General features: G+C 45.9%; 1 protein-coding gene across 10 annotated transcripts in view; it reads right to left on the bottom strand.

The window, feature by feature from the left end:
* BCAN (brevican) overlaps positions 1 to 12,318 on the bottom strand; it is a 46,246-nt gene extending 33,928 nt beyond the window's left edge. For 3 of the 10 annotated variants that reach the window (XM_083589832.1, XM_083589840.1, XM_083589841.1), the window contains exon 1: positions 11,347 to 11,672. The gene's annotated coding sequence lies outside the window, so the exon portion shown is untranslated. Of the gene's footprint in view, positions 1 to 11,249; positions 11,673 to 12,205 lie in introns of those variants that run through there. The other 7 variants (XM_083589851.1, XM_083589844.1, XR_014542373.1 and 4 more) reach the window with 6 other exon arrangements.
* Positions 12,319 to 13,029: the final 711 nt, after the last annotated feature.

Here is a 13,029-nt window from a genome sequence, read left to right as displayed (position 1 = left end):
ATGCATTCAATGCATTCAAGGGAAGCAATGCATTCAAATAACAAGAAAGAAGATTCCAACTGAAAAATAGGAAGAACTCCCTCTGTTTGACAGTGGAACAGACTACCCTGGAAGGTTGTGGACTCTCTCCTTCGTTGGAGATTTTTAAACAGAGGTTGGATGGATTCTTTATTTGTGACTCCTGCGTTGCAGTAGGTTGGACTAGATGATTTTTGGGGTCCCAACTCTACAATTCTATGATGGATACGTATCCTCATAGTACGTATCAGCAAGTTTCTACACCACTGCTGATTCCACTTTGGAAAGCAGACCAAGTAATAAAAAACTCCAGGAAGAAGTTCAGATGGCAAGGCTTTGGGTGGCATTCTTGGCTGCACCCTGGGCTTTTCTTTACAACTGACCTGCTTAAACATTTCTATCAAGTGGTCTAACTAATCGGACTGAAAAGACTTCCAATCATCACAGCTGCAGTTCTCTCTCACACACACGACTCCAGAAGTTGGCAGGTTGGAAAATATCAACAGGGGAGGAGGGAGCTGCCTTGTGGAATCAACAGCGGATGGAGGGTGTTGCCTTGTGAACACACAAACACACCAAGGTGCCCACTTAGTTTTCAGCGCTCAAGCTTGACAACAAAGCAGCTGAACCTATAAATCTTTAACTTTGGCAAGGGGCAGAGAGAATGTTCCTGGGCTGGCTCTAAGGAACCGCGGGGTGGCTGGTATTGAGAGAGGGAGATAAGCCCCCAAATGCCCAGGAAATGTTATGGCAGCAGGAAAGAGAAATTGGCAGCAGCCTAAAAGGGAGGATGTGGACCATCTCTTTGTGTCTGCAGGCAGAAGACGGGCATGTGGTTTTTTGGACTGCATCCTGGCAAAAGAGGAAGGTTCCAGATGCTGGACAGAAGATGCTTCTAGCTGCTCGGAAGCCACTTTTCTGTCTCTTCTCTGTCTGTCTCTCTCTCTCCTCCCCCTCCCCCCCCGCCACCTTGCTCCTGTTGTGAATCACTGTCCTGTTACACACAAACCTCCTGCCCTTCTTCCTGTTTATGAAAGCCAAACCCCACCCCCAACCTGGTTGCCTCTAGATCAGGAGGCCTCAGAGTGGGGTCTGTGGGCCACCACTGGTGTGCAAGCTTCATTCAGGCAGCTCTCGGTCTTCCGTCGATTTCTGAGAAAGTCCTTTTAAAAACAAAAAACAAACATATTTTACCATTTTAATATTTTGTTGGAAGCCGCCCAGAGTGGCTGGCGAAACCCAGCCAGATGGGTGGGGTAGAAATAATAAATTATTATAATTATATTTTTTTCTTACAGAAAACTTATCTTTAGAACAAGGAATTAACATCAGAGAGAGTCCTTTTTCACACAGCGCATAATTAAACTATGTAACTCACTCCCACATGAGGTAGTGTGGCTTTAAAAGAGGATAGGACAAATTTATGACGGGGAAGGCTATGGATGGCTACTAGCCACTGTCTGTGCTCTGCCTCCATAGTCAGAGAAAGTAATGCTTCTGAATATCAGTGGCTGGAAGCCATAGGAGGGGAGAGGGCTCTTGTGCTCAGATCCTGCTTATAGGTTTCCCATGGGGGCATCTGACAGGCCACAGTGAGAACAGGATGCTAGCCTAGATGTGCCATTGGCCTGATCCAGCAAGCTCTTCTTATGCGACTGAAGAGGGAAGGTGGACCATCCATCAAAATTAACTATTCATAGTGATTTTAATTATATTTGTATCACTTTTTTTATTTCTTGCATTGTATTTTATTGTCTTACAATCTGAATTCTATGCAATGCAAAATGTAGCACCATCTGTAAGAAATAAATTAAACAATAGAAACACAATTAAAAATTATAAAGTATCTAGCACAGCACATTGACAATTGCTACAGCACATGGGAGAATCTGAGCGGTCTGCCAAGAAACCCTCAGCCTTTTTCAAGTGGTCCATGCGAGGGAAGGTTGGGGAGCCTCTGCTCTAGAGGTCGTCTGGACTCCATCTGCCCCTTCAGTTTGGCCAGTGGTCAGAGCTGATGAGAGATGAGAGTCAAAAACATCTGGAGGGCACCAGGCTGGCAAAGGCAGTATTAAGCAAATAATAGATTCCCAGGGCTGGAGGGAGCTCATTTACACAACCTTCCTGCAATAGATATAGGCTGGTCTAGACTGATGACCAAGCAAATCTGGGCAGTTGCCCAGGGTCTTTTGAAGCCTCTGGGGAAGCCAACCAGGACCAGAGGCCTCAACAACCTGCTGGCACAGCCACACACTTCCCTGAGAACAGCTAATTTGGCCCAGAATAAATGGCAATGGGTTGTGAGCTTGGGTGCTACCTCTTGAAGGAGCCACACAGTTGAACAACAGAAGAGAAGGCCTGACACTCATTTTCTGCCTGCAAAGAGGTATTCGAGCGTGTAGCGAGACATTCAAAAGAAAAGACTTGTGTGCACATTGCAACTTATGGAACTCATGGCCACTGGATGGCCAATCATAGCCACTATCTTGGATGCCTTTAGATAGAGGTTAGACAAACGGAGAAGGATAAGTTTAACAGTGACTATTTTGCGTGATAAGCAAACAAAACCTCCATGTCTGAAGGCATTCAACTTCTGAATAACAGGTGCTGAGAACAGATAAAAGGAGTTTTCACTCCTTGATTGTGGTTTACTTTTGCTGGAAAAATACATTGGCCTTCCCCAACCTGGTGACCTCTAGATGTTTTGAATGACAGGGGGAAAGGGCTATTGAAACCCAAAGCTGTGTGAATGTACTTCTGCTCCATTATAAATGGAACCTCCATACAGATGCCAGGGACTGAGCCTAGGACATTCTGCATGCAAAGCAGGTATTCTACTACTCAGCTTCCTCAAAATAAATCAAGGTTCTAGTCCACATGTTTCTGGGTAAATTGCTGATTCAAACTGGAAGCGGCTTTCTACTGAGTCATACCGTTGTTCCACGTAGGCCAGAACTGACTACTAATAAAACATTACAGCCTTGGCAAATGTTAATAGGAGACTATATATTTGAGAAGACAACAGTAATCAGACCACAAGACCATCTAGCCCAGTATTGTCATCACTGACTGGCAGCGGCTGTTCAGGATTTCAGCAGGATACATTCCAAACACAACCTAGAGATGCTAGGAAATGAAAGCGGCAAAGCGCATTATCTGCCCTGAGCTCCAAGGCCATCTCTAGGCCATTTATAAATGCCTTGCTCTTGTCCTGCCTTTGTGTCTCTCCCCAGGGACGCGTCCTGCCTCCTCCTGCAGCTGTTTCTGCCTTTGCAGTATCACCAAATGCAAGTCCCAAAGGACTTATATGACGTGCGGACAGTTCAGAGGGGGCTTAGGACTCCTCTCCTCTAGAACCTCCTGCTGCAGCAGCTTAACCTGAAAAACAACGCATTTCAATCCACAAGGTGCCCAGCTTTTGAGATTGCACCAAACAGTGCTCAAATACTTTCAAAGCCATCTTCACAGCCTTAAGGACTGGAAACTTGGACTATTTCTTTTTCATTTGGAATTGAGCTCCGATATTTCAACTGCCTAGGGGCCTCCACACAGGGTTTAATCCAGCACTGTTCCCAACCCCCACCCAGAGGATTTGTTCGGCTTGTTCCAAAGCTTCTGAGGCTTGAAATGTCCCAGCGATGGAAGAGGAAGAGAGTCTGGCCAAAAGCTGGCTCCCTGAAGGCTGGTTGGTGTGAAAAACGAACTCTTTGTTAAATTGCGCTCTGTCCCCTGAATGCCAATTTCCATGCCACCAGCTGGCATCTCAAAATGGGCCCCCTCTCTCCTGCCCCTCCTTTGCCGCTAGGAGTTGTTGTTGTGTAGTCATTTAGTTTAGTCGTGTCCAACTCTTCGTGACCCTGTGGACCAGAGCACGCCAGGCACTCCTGTCTTCCACTGCCTCCCGCATTTTGGTCAAACTCATGTTTGTAGCTTTGAGAACACTGTCCAACCATCTCGTCCTCTGTCGTCCCCTTCTCCTTGTGCCCTCTATCTTTCTCAACATCAGGGTCTTTTCCAGGGAGTCTTCTCTTCTCATGAGGTGGCCAAAGTATTGGAGCCTCAGGAATAACTTCCTCAAAAACTTACTGGGGCTTTTCTAGTTTAGAGAGCAGGCAAGTAGGAGGTAACGTTATACTTTTATAAAATCATGCATGGTGCAGTGAAAGTGGATGGAGAAACATTATTCTCCCTCTCTCATAACACTAGAACTCGCGGGCATCCAATGAAGCTGAATGCTGGAAGATTCAGGACACAGAAAAGAAAGTCCTTCATGCAGCACATAGTTAAACTATGGAATTCCCTCCCACTGGAGGCAGGGATGGCCACGATGTTGGATGACTTTAAAGGATAGAATAAATTCACAGAGAAGACTATCCATGGCTTTGAGTCATGGTGGCTCTGCTCTGCCTCCATGGTTGGAGGCAGTAAATGCTTCTGAATACCAGTTGCTGGAAACTACAGGAGGGGAGAGGGCTCTTGTGCTCAGATCCTGCTTGGAGGGTTCCCACAGGCATCTGGTTGGCCAATATGAGAACAGGATGCTGGACTAGTTGGACCCTCGGCTTGATCCAGCAGGGCTCTTCTTTGTTGTTGTTTAGTTTTTTAGTCGTGTCCGACTCTTCCTGACCCCATGGACCAGAGCACGCCAGGCACTTCTGTCTTCCACTGCCTCCCGCAGTTTAGTCAAACTCATGCTGGTAGCTTCGAGAACACTGTCCAACCATCTCATCCTCTGTCGTCCCCTTCTCCTTGTGCCCTCCATCTTTCCCACCATCAGGGTCTTTTCCTGGGAGTCTTCTCTTCTCATGAGGTGGCCAAAGTACTGGAGTCTCAGCTTCACGATCTGTCCTTCCAGTGAGCACTCAGGGCTGATTTCCTTAAGAATGGATAGGTTTGATCTTCTTGCAGTTCATGGGACTCTCAAGAGTCTCCTCCAGCACCAGAATTCAAAAGCATCAATTCTTCGGCGATCAGCCTTCTTTATGGTCCAGCTCTCACTTCCGTACATCACTACTGGGAAAACCATAGCTTGAACTATACGGACCTTTGTTAGCAAGGTGGTGTCTCTGCTTTTTATGATGTTGTCTAGGTTTGTCATTGCTTTTCTCCCGAGAAGCAGGCGTCTTTTAATTTCGTGGTTGCTGTCACCATCTGCAGTGATCATGGAGCCCAAGAAAGTAAAATCTCTCACTGGCTCTTCTTAGAGGAAGGGAAATGCCTTATACTGTGTCTGTCCAGTGGCCCATCCAGCTCAGTATTGCCAACACTGACTGGCAGCAGCTCTGCAGTATTTCAGGCAGGAGTCCTTCCCAGCCCTATCCAGAGATATCATCAGGGACTGAACCTGCGATCTTCAGCCACTGAGTTATGGCTCTTCCCCAGAGAGCCACCCAGCCCCAGAGAGAGAGAGGGGGGGAGAGAGGGGGGGGGAAGAGAGACCCATCCAGTGCCAATGAAGAGGGCTGCCAACTGATCAGGAAATAATGGATCAGATTTTCCCTTTGTCTTTTCATTTGATGTGTAGGGATTGGCACAGTCGCCTCCTTTTAGTGTCTGCACATGATGCTGATGTGAAAAGCACAGCAAAACCTGGCAATATGGATACACCCAACACATCAGAGAGGTAGAGGTCAGCAGCTAGCAGACCTTGGAAAACTAATGCTCCACCCTACAGGTGACAATTCAACAGCAACAGAAGGATGTAGAAGGGCCTGATACGCTGAACCTATAGAGTGTACCGGTATTTCCTTCTCAGGGTCTTCAGGATAAATCTGAGGTCAAGAGGTCAGAAATGAGGCAGGGGGCAGCCCCAGCCATCTCTGCTCCCATTCCAGCCCTTTCTTCTCCCATTGGCCCACTCACTTTCTATGTGGGGAGAGCCAGTGAGAGAGAGGTGGGCACCAGGACAGGGTTAAACATACGGAGCCAGTGTGGTGTAGTGGTTAGAGTGTGGACTAGAACCCAGGAGACCAGAGTTCCAGTCTCCACTTGGCCATGAAGCTCACTGGGTGACCTTGGGCCAGTCACCCTGACCTACCTTGCAGGGTTGTTCTGAGAATAAAATGGAGGGGGGAGAACTATGTATGCCACATTGAGCTTCTTGGAGGAAAGGTGGGGTATAAATATCATAATAAATAAATAAAACAATAAATACATTTAAAATACAGTTTGCATTTCAAGACGGATCTATCATATTCACACTTTCTGAAAAAAGATGAGAATTATTGATTATTGATTGATTGATTGATTGAGTGATTGATTGATTGATTGAGTGAGTGAGTGAGTGAGTGATTGATGTACCACCCTATACCTGGATGTCTCAGGGCAGTTCACAGAATAGAATCTAAATATAAAATCACAAAATACATAAATCAAAATAAAAACCACCACCACCACCCAATAACCCCCTGTGAACTGACACTCAGGCATCCTTCAAAGTTCGCACTTATCTGAATTTCATGAGAGAGTTTCCCAACCAAGCAGTGTTTACAAAAATCGAGTGCATTAATTTTAAACCACACTTTCCCCTAATACATTTGTGAAAGTCACACACAAAAACACATTCAGTTCAGAGAAGTTGCCAGCAACGATGCATGCATTAGTCAAAACTCATACAAAAATATTTCTATTAGGAAAGATTCAAATGCTGAGGAATTTTCATGAGGATTTAAAAAAAAATAGCAACAATTGCAAGTTGCTGTGGAAATGTAAAGAACTGAATTGAAGATTGGAAAAATGAGAAGCGGAGAAGCTGACAGCTCTTTCCATCCAGAGGGTACAAGAATAAATCTGTTCTAAAAACACATTGGGAAATGGAACAGAATTCCTACATTGGAGATGCACAGGAAAGAGTTAAGGGAGGCGGGATAAATGGCAATGCAAGACTCCGCCCTCTAGTCCATCAGGCCCCACCTATGTTCTCCTAGGCTCCGCCCCTCTTGCAAAGGGTGGGGAGGGGGAGACATGGACCACTGTGGCACTCCTTTTCACCCCAGCCTTCCCCCACCTGGTGCCCTCCAGATGTTTTGGACTATAACTCCCATCAGCTGCAGCCCCTGTGGAGCCGCATCCCAGCAAGGTTCTTCCTGGCACCCCAGAATCAGTATGAAGGTGACACCCTTTTCCTCCTCTGTTCTGTTCTGCTCGCCACATAAATGGAGCTAGTATTCAAAGGTAGACTACCTGGCTGCCTCTGCACATGACAGAGGTGCTAAATAAAGTTTTCAAAGGGGCGGGGAACATGGTGTGGACAGCTATTTTGTGTTCTGCTTTGTGGCCATGTTAACCGCCATCTTTGTTAGTGGTGCCTTATTTCATAGAATCATAAAACTGTAGGATTGGAACGGATCCCAAAGGTTGGTCCCTGACTGGTTTCAATACTTCCAAACAAAGATGTTCAAAAAAAGATAAAGAGAGAGGGTATGTTCAACAAGGATCAGAATTTTAAAAAGTGATTTTGGGGTCTAACAAAAAATCAATCTCTAAAAGATGTAAACTATTGCTAGAATGGGAGACCAAAGACGAACTGATATAGGAGGCAATGATAAAATGGGCTATTGATATTGGGCATAATGTTGAAATTTCTGAGTGGGAAAAATTATGGAATTTAACAATGAACTTCTCTGCATGTTATCAAATAAGAGAAAATATGCAAAAAAATGCAATATAGATGGTATTTGACACTGGTCAACCTGGCTAAAATGTATAAAAGCGGTTCAAAACTATGCTGGAAATGTCTGGAAGTAGGGGGTACATTTATTCATTTATGATGGAAATGTAAACGGGCGAAGGAATTTGGGGAGATAGTGTACAATGAGCTAAAAAAAATCTTTTAATTCACATTCCCCAATAAACCGGAAGCATTCCTTCTAGGCATACTTGGGAATGAGTTACCAAAGAAAGGCCACAATCTATTTCTATATGCAACAACAGCTGCGAGGATAGTAAATGTAAGATATTGGGAACAAAGAGAGACCCCCAGGGAAAGAACAATGGCTAAATAAACTAACTGAATATGCAGAGCTTGCCAGCATGACATCTGAAATAAGAAATCAAGATGACAAACAGACGAGGAGTGAGTGGGAGTATCTAGGGGAATATTTACAAAAAATTGACCTCAAATATAAATTCCAAGTAGGGGATACTTTGTGACCAACAGCTGACAACATAAAAGATACGAGAGTGTGGAAAGTAAGGTGAAGGAATTAATGGATATGCAGCTAAACAAGATGTAAAAAGAATTGTCATGGAATGCTGGGTGGGAAGTCAAAAAGAACTACTGTATAAGAATGGGAAATGGTGTAACTGTAAAACTGAAAACTTTTCTAAAAAAGGAAGAGATCTCAAGGGTCATCTATCCCAACCCCCTACAATACAGGAATCACAGCTAAAGAACCCCTGACAGATGGGAAGGACTGATCCTTAAAATCACCCTGGCAATTGTAGATCTGGGAGAGGAATAGGGGGTCCCCTAACAGCTCTCAGAATCCTCAACAAACTACTGCTCTCAAAATTCTTTTGGGGGAAGCCATGAATGTTTAAAGTGGTGTCATAGCGCTTTAAATGGGACACGGGAGGGGCGGCGGCGCTGTGGTCTAAACCACTGAGCCTCTTTGGCATGGGTAGGCAAACTAAGGCCCAGGGTCCAGATCCAGCCCAATTGCCTTCTAAATCCGGCCCACGGAGGTCCAGGAATCAGCGTGTTTTTACATGAGTAGAATGTGTGCTTTTATTTAAAATGCATCTCTGGGTTATTTGTGGGGCATAGAAATTTGTTCCTCCCCCCCCCCTCCAAAATATAGTCTGGCCCCCCACAAGGTCTGAGGGACAGTGGATCGGCTCCTTGCTGAAAAAGTTTGCTGACCCCTGCTCTTGGGCTTGCTGATTGGAAGGTCGGCGGTTCAAATCCGCATGATGGGGTGAGCTCCCTTTGCTCCATCCCAGCTTCTGCCAACCTAGCAGTTCAAAAGCATACCGGTGCAAGTAGATGAATAGTTACCACTGCAGCAGGAAGGTAAACGACGTTTCCTTGACCTCTGGCTTCTGTCACGGTGTTTCCGTTGTGCCAGAAGCGGTTTAGTCATGCTGGCCACATGACCCGGAAAGCTGACCGTGGACAAACATTGGCTCCCTTGGCGAGATGAGCAACGCATCCCATAGTTGCCTTTGACTGGACTTAACCATCCGAAGGTCCTTTACCTTTACCTTATTTAGTGCTTGAAATGTACAGTGTGAACGTGGCGTCTGTCATTCCACAGGTGACATGCCAATTAAACTGCTTAGTCATCACTAGGTGACCTGCAAGAGTTGACTTATGAGTAAACTCTAGAGCTTAAATCTAATTTTGAGAGGAAGGGGTTAGAGAAAAGTAACTCATGAAGAGACATCACCTTGCCAACAAAGGTCCGTATAGTTCAAGCTATGGTTTTCCCAGTAGTGATGTACGGAAGTGAGAGCTGGACCATAAAGAAGGCTGATCGCCGAAGAATTGATGCTTTTGAATTCTGGTGCTGGAGGAGACACTTGAGAGTCCCATGGACTGCAATAAGATCAAACGTATCCATTCTTAAGGAAATCAGCCCTGAGTGCTCACTGGAAGGACAGATCGTGAAGCTGAGACTCCAATACTTTGGCCACCTCATGAGAAGAGAAGACTCCCTGGAAAAGACCCTGATGTTGGGAAAGATGGAGGGCACAAGGAGAAGGGGACAACAGAGGACGAGATGGTTGAACAGTGTTCTCGAAGCTACCAGCATGAGTTTGACCAAACTGCAGGAGGCAGTAGAAGACAGAAGTGCCTGGTGTGCTCTGGACCATGGGGTCACGAAGAGTCGGACATGACTAAACGACTAAACAACAACAACTCATGAAGTGTGCCATATAAAGAAGATAGACCCAAGCGGCTGTTGCAAACACACCAGGGACTAAACCCCATTGAACACAGTGGGCTTTGCTTCCAAGAATACAGCTGATCTTGGTTCAAACCTCTACCCTGCCAGGAATCTCACAAGATGATCCTGGGCAATTATCCATCTCACGGTGTAGCCTGCCTCACAGGATTGTTGTGAAGATAAAATGAGTGCTCAGCAGATGTACTAAGCACTGAGCTCCTTGTAAAAAATGTGGGATAAACATAAAAATAATAATAATATGACTCACTAGCAACATCCTAACTTAATTTTTCCAACATAGACTATTCTGGATTGGGGAGTCCAGGGTTCGGGAGGTGGAATTTGTATTAAAATCTATTTAGTTTGGCTAGTTTTTGAAATATTAATTTCACATGGTGGCCTTAAAATTCAGCCATAGAAGCTTAATACACAAAGGGCCAAAATTCGGCTACACTTGGCAACAGAAACTTTAAAAGCCTACCAGTTTTATTGAGAGAAAATGAAGCACAGGATAGCAATGTAGAACCTCCATGTTAAGAGCAGTATAACTTTGAGTACCCACCAGATGCATCAGACAAGGACAGGGAAGGACCAACACTTTCCTGCCCTGATTGGGACAGTTTCCAGAAGCAGCTTCTTGCTTGCCACTGCTGGAAACAAGATACTGGGTTGATGGGCCCTTTGCCTGATCCAGCCAGCCAATTAATACCTAGGGGAGCACTCAAATCCTTCCTGTGTTTCAGGCAGGGATTCGGATTTGGAAATGGGGGAGAAAAGAGGACCAATGGAGCCCTGAGCCCTGAAAGATAAACTGACTGACTGTAAAGACTTCCACACTGCTGTTTTAAGGCTGTGCAATAATCCACCCAAATCAAGGTTATGCCCTTCTGGAAAATGAATGATCTGCAAACAAGCCAGAACTGCAGTCACAGAAGTTTGAGGGATTTTTTTTTCTTTCACTGCATCAGTTTGTCTCAACGTTGGCAAACCCTGCACCCCACCAACTTCCCCCAACCCTCACTATAAAATTAAGACACACACCTGATTTTTATGCTAAATCCTGCAGTCCTATATTTTGGTTGTGACAAATGTACACTATACAACCTTTAAAATAAAGATTGTAGAGGGGTTGATTAAAGGGGGGAGTTGTTTCTGAGATAAGGAACCCCTATGTCATTTGAAAGAGCTTTTCACTGGTGGGGAAGGCCCCTGCCCCACATGCTGCCGCCACCGGCTTTGGGGAAGACCCCCTCCCAAAACCTGCTAATGTTGCATTGGGGGGGGGGAAATCAATTTGCAAATCACTTAATATTATTTTTAAAAAAATATTACTTTCATTACTCACCAGTTTTACTGGAGAAAGAAAAAAGAAGGAATCTGTAGTTTGAACTAGAATAAAACAAACGTTGCAAAATGAAATAAATGCCCGGCTTCTTGCCTGCGCTATAGAGGCTCCCGTGGATGGAGGAGAGAGAACTTTTCCTTCCCAGCTCTCGGAGCGAGTGTTGCAGTGGGGCAGCAATGCAGGGCTGGGAACTGCAGCAGCTTATTCCAAAAGAAGAGGAAGGGTGGAAAGGAGCCCGGCGGCGGCCAGGACGAAGGAGCAGGACACACACTCTGTCGCCCTGATGCAGAAGGAAGAGAGGGGAATCCTCCGCTCGCGCCCTCTTCCCCTCCCACTTAAAGGAAAAGGAAGCACGAGGTTGAGGCAGATGCCAGCCCAATTCACCACCCGCTGTGCCCGCGAGGAGCTCCAAAGACAAGGCTGGGCGCGTGTGTGTGTGCGCGCAACCCAATGCACCCTTAAACAGCGAGGCTTATAGCCGAATAATAATAATAATAATAATAATAATAATAATAATAATAATAATAATAATAATAATAATAATAATAATTTATACCCCGCCCATCTGGGACCAATACCCTGTAAAAAGCCAATTTTTAACAATTTCGTTCCTCTGAAGGTGGGTGACTGTCAAGATCCAAACCTACACCTCTGATGCCCTGCTAGCTAATGGGGAGGGCGGGTAGAAAGAAGAAGGAAGCCCCCAATCCACCGCCCCTAAAAACTGTATCACAGGTCTTTCTGGCACACGGGTCTCTTGTGGCGCAATGCTAACCCGAAGGTTGGGGGTTCGAGCCCACCTAGAGACGGCTGTGGGCAGGATTCCTGCATTGCAGGGGGTTAGACTAAATGGCCCCCGGGGTCCCTTTCAGCTCTGCGATTCTATGATTTCTTTTTTATGAGCAAACACCGCCGAGACTAAAGCGGCAATCTCTCCTACACGCACGCTTACCTGGAAGTAAGCCAGGCTTGCTTCTGATGAAGCACGCACAGGGATCGGGCTGCACGTTCAACCTTAAGCGTGGGTCTATACATTTTGGGAAGGTGTCCGGTTTACAGCTGCGTGGGGATTATCTGCGGAAGCCCCCTCCCGCCCACCTGGGACCCCAGTGTCAGAGCTCTCTCTCTCCTCCCCCCTTTTGACATTTTTCGCATCCCGCCCGCCAAAGAGTTAAGGTTAAGTTCTTTTATGCACTTGATGTTTCTCTAGCGCAGGTCTGGGAAATTTGGGGGGGGGGAGGAGAATCCAGCCCTTCAGACCTGTCTGGCCCCCAGAACGCTCCCCCACCAACGACAACACCCCTCATTGTCTCTGCTCCCTGCCCTTCTTGAGCTCTTTCCCCCAGGTTGAAATGTGTTCTTGAACTGAGATAATGCTTCTATAGCTTGCCCAGATGGAGATGATGATGATGATGATGATGATGATGATGATGATGATGATGATTGCAGGGTAGCCTGGAGTACAAAGGTAAGAGTCACATTTGTTGCTCCACCCACTTTGGCCCCTGCTCCACCCACTTTGGCCCACCATTGTCACATGACCCCTGGAAAGATGTGAATGAGAGAGCTGGCCCTTGGGTTGAAAAAGGTTCCCTACTCCTGGTCTGTCGGCCGTACTGGGTTGCTTTGGTAGGAAGGGTGGGAAATACATCCATCATGATGATGATAATGATAACAACATCTTTTCAATTATTGTCTCTTGATCACCACAAGCTGTCACCAAGGTTTGTACTTGGCTTACCACTCATGGTTTGTTTGGAGGAAACAAACCACAGA

Source organism: Podarcis filfolensis (genome assembly GCF_964270895.1).
Source record: "Podarcis filfolensis genome assembly, chromosome: 16".
Taxonomy (NCBI): Eukaryota; Metazoa; Chordata; class Lepidosauria; order Squamata; family Lacertidae; genus Podarcis; species Podarcis filfolensis.
This window is presented reverse-complemented; position numbering and strand designations above follow the sequence as displayed.